Consider the following 6000-nt stretch of genomic DNA (forward strand, 5'->3'; position numbering starts at 1 on the left):
CATGGCGTCACCCGTCGTTGATCCTCCTCCGCGAGCCACACGCCCGCCTGCTTAACACGCGGCCTCACAATTTCTGGCGTCCGCGACAGGACGCCAGCTCGCGTGCTCCAGCTCGCGTGCAGAAAGATTGTGGCTCGATTCCCGGTGCGGGACAATTCTCACCGGATTTTAAAAAAAATCCGCGTACTGATGGAATTGCATAATGGGGCTTGGGGTGCAGTCATCTCCGGCGACCATTGCCGGTAACGCACTCCCTGATCAGAGCAGGATTGGCCACCCTGGTGTAGTAACGACCACTACCTCCCATGAATACGCCAATTAACCCACGGCCCTTAGTCTCCAGTGGCTGCGAAGCAACTGACCACGGCGGTGGTCAGACCTGTGACGCAGCAGAGGGTGCTAAGAATCTCTGGACCCGGCCGCCATTGGAGTCTGAACCTGGCAACGTTTAACACGAGAACCTTATCCAGTGAAGCGAGTCTATAAATGTTGTTCGAGGAATTAAAGGGCATTAATAGGGATGCAATTGGGCTTAGTGAGGTAAGGAGGACCGGTGAAGCCCTTGGGGTGCTGACAAATGAACACGTCCTTTGTTACCGTGGTTTAGTGAACATACGAGAACTGGGAGTGGGGACTTCTAGTCAATAAAAGCATACCTGGCAACATAGAAGAACATTATAGCATAACGAAAGGTCAGCAGATTTTGTAATTAGGCTGGATCAGAGGTACAAGCTCAAGGTGGCACAGGGCTACGCGCCCACATTTAGCCACGACGAACCGGCAGTGGAACGCTGCTATGAAGATGTGGAATCGGCAATTGGTAAAGTAAAACACACTATACCGTAGTTAGGGGGACTTCAATGCTAAAGTAGACAAGTATCAGGCTGGAGACAAGGCAGTTAGAACTATGATCTGGGCTGTAGAAATAGCAAGGGGAACCTACTAGTTGAGTTTGCAGAACGGAATAACCTACGCATAATGAATACCTTCTGTAAACGGGAGAGCCGGAAGTGGACGTGGAGGAGCCCGAATGGGGACCATAATGATGAAATCGACTTTATGTTTTGCGATAACCCTGGCGTCGTGAAGGATGTGGAAGCGCTCGGAAGGGTAAGGTGTAGTGACCACCGTATGGCAAGATATTGAATTAGGCTAGATTTGAGGAGGGACCGCAACAAGCCAGTACAAAAGAAGCCGATCAATGAGGTAACAGTAAAACGTAAAGTAGAAGAACTCAGGATCGTGCTTCAGAACCGATATTCAACTCTTACCGAGGAAGGCGAGCTTACGACACAGGACGCCAACGACAACCTTACTCGCATTATCACGGAGTGTGCAGTAGAAGTCGGGGGCACGATGGCTAGACAGGAGACGAAAGGTCTTATTAGGAAACGCAAAACCATGACAATCTCTACACTAGCTGAAAGAATAGAACTAGCGGAGCTAGTTCAATTCTATAATATTCTATTTCTATTTAAATTCTATAATATTTTATTTGTATAGTATTCTATATTATTGTATTTCTATATTATTCTATTCTATATTTCGTAAGAAAGGTGATATGACGAGTTGAAAAATTACACGCCGATCAGCTTACGGTCAGTCGTCTACGAGGCACTTACCAGGGTAATCGCTAACAGAATTTCTGCAACCTCAGATTTCAGTCAACCTAAAGATTAAGCGGGTTCCGTAAAGGTTATACAAAAATGGACCATATTCACATGATCAATCAGGTGATGAAGAATTGCGCTGTGTATACTGAACCCCTATATATAGCCTTCATAGGTTATTAGAAAGCACTTGACTCAGTCGAAACCCTAGCAGGCATTCAGGCATTACGGAACCAGCGGGTAGATGAGCATTATGTAAGAATGCTAGAGGATATGTACAATGGGCACAAAGGTACCATCATCATCCTTAAGGGGAGCAGTAAAATAGCTATCAGGAAGGGCATCAGAAAAGGAGACACAATCTCTCAAATGTTATTCACAGCATGTTTACAAGAAGTATTCAGAACGTTGGATTGGGAACAGGTGGAAGTAAGGGCTAATGGATAATACCTCAGTAACCTCAGATTTGCAGATGACGTTGCCTTGCTAAGTAACTCCGGGGACGAATTCCAAAGCGTGCTTTCCGCACTGGACGAACAGAGTAGAACCGTGGGCCTGAATTTTATTACGCAGAAAGCCAAAGTAATGATCAATAACCTCTGGACAGCACATCAGTTTGGGGTCGGGGGCGAGATAGTGGAAGCGGTATGCGAATATATCTACTTAGGCCATGTTGTTACCCCGGATCCAAACCACGAGGCAGAGATAATTAGAAGGATCAGAATGGGCTGGAGTGCATACGGCAGACATTCTCAGATAATGAGTAGCAGCCTACCATTGTCCCTGAAGAAGAAAGTCTATGACAGTTGCATCTTACCGGTACTCACATACGGGGCAGAAACTTTGAAGCTCACTTCGAGGGCTCAACCTAAATTGAGAACGACTCAGCGGGCAATGGGGCGCAAAATGATAGGTGTCACATTAGGGGACAAAAAAAGAGCGGAGTGGGCCAGGTAACAAACGCTTGTTAAGGACATATTAGTAGAAATGGACGTGGGCAGGGCATGTAATGCAAAGGCAACATAACCGTTGGTCATTACGGGCAAAAGAGTGGATCCCTAGAGAAAAAAAGCACTGCAGGGAGCGGCAGAAAGTTAGATGAGCAGATGAGATCAAGACGTTTGCGGGGACAAATTGGTCACAGTTGGCACAGGACCGGGGTAATTGGAGAATATAGCGAGAGGCCTTTGCCCTGCAGTGGGCGTAGATAGGCTGGTGATGATGATGATGATGACCACTGACTCACACAATAGACACATTGAAGTTACCTTAGCTAGGTTACGGATAGGCCAGACACATCTAAAACACTCGCACCTGGTCCCTGGATCTCCAAGACCCCTGTGTAGCAAGTGTGGGGAGGGCCTTTTCATGATACACATCCTCATTAAATGCAAGACACACGACATTACATGGCACAAACACTTCAGAAAACTCTACAGGCAACATATTTAACTACAACCGTAATACTTTTAAAAGACGGTGTCATGTTTTCTGTTAGGTGCAGCTGTAAGTTTCCGTCGGAGGTTCACTTCTTAGAGCTCATCTTATACCACCCAGCTATAGTAAAGTTTGATGATGTTTGTTTCCCCGAAGCCCGGTGGCGATCCGGAATCCAAACGCGGGGCCTCCGGTTGATTTGGCAGGAGGCTCGCAGGGCGATGGTGTTCAAGTTCTCGGAGCTGGTGGCCGAATTGAAGAACTCGGGGCATTTTATTCGATAAAGGCAAAGGAAGAGTTTATATATAAATATTTGCATTACAGTAACTGGGCACATGATTACAAAAGGGAAAGACTTCAAACTGCAGTTAGACTACAGCTCTAAGTGCGTGCAAGTCACTCGAACTTCGCAACCGTCGTCTAACTCTGCTATTGTCGGAGCGTACACAAACCGCTCGAGAAAAGACGACCGGGGCTCTGATCCCGCCGCAGGACCCGTCTAGTTGCCTGGTAGACAGCTGCACCCTAAATTTTTGACGCTATCCTGAAGTCTACCTCTTGCTTAGGGGGCTCATAAATCCTAACCTAGCTTCAGCGGTTGAGACTCCTTATCTCGCCTAGCTGAGAGCTCAGAAAAAAACGCTGTTTAGTGGCCAAGTTAGGCCTTATAATACATTGGTATTACTCTCTCTCGGGCACGCCCCCCTAGCTTTTGTATACGTGTAAGGGAGGGCCCAAATTTACGTAGACACCTGGCACTGAGCCATTTGCCGAATATTTAATTAGGCGCCGCTACACTCGGGTCAAGAGCCTGCCGTCCGGGCGAGCACGCACGCGCGTGGCGGGGAGTTCACGTGCCTTCGAACGGTGGGGGTGAAAATCGGCGGCTACCGTAAAGCAGCCGTTCCTATGCTGGCGCGCAACAAAGGTATCTCGGGGAAAAGACGCCGCTGCCATGCGGTCCGACGACGATAATTACCCCTTCGTAGTCCGCTACTTCAACAATCCTCAGAACTTGGCGGGGTTGTCTGCCTACGTAAAGGGGATGTTACCGCGGCATTCTCGGAATCCTGACAAGCCGTCTCCCGAACGTGCCGCAGCGAATTAACGACGAGCATGGCGTAGTGTAGGCAGTGCTGTGCCGCCAGACCCAGCGGCAGGGATCTGTCCTTTCACTCGCAAAGCCGGGGCGCCTGCCCACTAAACTCGTGAGTGGACCTTACACATAGCTTTACCCGTGGTCCTACACCAGTCACCTTTTTTGTTTTTAACCACTGTTCGTCTGCATCCTGGCCCTGTACCCCAGCCGTCCTCATCGTCTTCAATTGATTTTATTAGTGTTCACTCTAACCTACTTTAGCAGTCAACTATTCATCAAAACGCTTTCTTTGCGCTTTTTGCCCTTTTTGGCATTGCACCATTAACACCGAAACATCATCATCCCATGTATTGACAAATCACAAAATTTCACAATATTTTAAATTTAATTATGAGCAGCGTAATTCCGAAAGCTACATAAAACTAGGTGTAAGAACAAAGTTTTCTTCCTGATAATTCGTTTCGGAATGGTTTCAATAAAGCAATAGTTACACCCGTCTTTTGAAATATTAAGCCCTCCGTAGACGTTCATGTATTGTCAGAAGACCAGAATTTTCTTATGTGTTTACAAGTTCAGTGCGAACTAATTATTTAAAAAAAATAAAACACACTTCTTATACCGACTCATTGTCTTCAAAATTTCGTGAGTTTTCGCGAGGAATGGGACATCAGGTGGCAATGTCTAACTTAGACGATCGTTCCGCATATATCTCCTTGTGCACAGGCGAATAGCTGTCCAAAGTTCATTTCCGGAAAGAAATTTTATCTTCCCAAAAACATTCCAGAGCCCTATGGGCTCACAGGAGCGTCGGAAATGTCACATGAAAGTCAAAAACTATATTGCTGTATTACAAAATCTTTTGCAGCTATCTACGCAGGTTTTTTTTTTCTGGAGACTTTGCATGCGTTCACAATGAGCTGACTTGCAATTTGCCAGTTTTCTGAAGTAATTCTTTCCAATAAAAAATCATGAACAACAGATATTTTCAAAAACTCCTGAAATATCACGCCCCGTTTCTTTGACGCTGAGCAAGCGGGAGAGTTTCATGAGTTACAGTTTCTTCAGTATTTTTTGCATACTTTTTGTTTTTCGTGTGAAAAACGCCCAGCTCTGCACGTGAGTCACACATTTCGCTCTTCTTTTATAACCAATATAAAAAATTCCATCTTCGATTTAAGTCACAATTACACAAATCGAAGCCAAAGTTGTTCTCTATCGCAGGCTTAAAAACATGCCGCATTATTTTTGCGGCTTTGAAGCTTCTAGCTGTATCACGGAGACATCCTAATTTGTTTGTAGCAAACTTCTGACGGCCATAGGAGACAAGAGAAATGACAGTACAAATAAAAATGATCAGGGTGAAGTCCAGGGTATCCCGCTTTCTTCAAATTAGCCACAAATAAATTGTACAGCCCCCGAGTCTGGTGTACAAGCTCATCCTCTCAAATGAATAATTCGCAGCTCATTATACTGCTCGTGTCTAAACACGAAATTTAGAACCTGGCCGTTTTTAGACCATTTAGCTTATAACTGCTACAAAAATATTTACATTTGCTAGACATAACGGACGGAAGAGGCGGCAAAAAGTTGGTTCATGACCTCAGTCAGAAAATGTTTCTTCTGTTCACTTTATATGAACTTCCTTTGCAGGATTGGGAACTCGTGCTCTCTTCGAACACATGCTCGGGCATGTGATATACAGCTGTATATACGGCGAAACATTGAGCTGACGTGACCTTAACGATCTCTGTAGCACCATACGCACCACAGACATTTAGCACTGATGAGGTTTAAAGTGCTAGCAGGTGGCAGCGCTTTTTATGCGAGTTGAAAATCTAAAATGCGAGCTCAAGT

Source organism: Haemaphysalis longicornis, unplaced genomic scaffold (genome assembly GCF_048455015.1).
Source record: "Haemaphysalis longicornis isolate Haplotype H1 unplaced genomic scaffold, Haemaphysalis longicornis Haplotype H1 scaffold_83, whole genome shotgun sequence".
Taxonomy (NCBI): Eukaryota; Metazoa; Arthropoda; class Arachnida; order Ixodida; family Ixodidae; genus Haemaphysalis; species Haemaphysalis longicornis.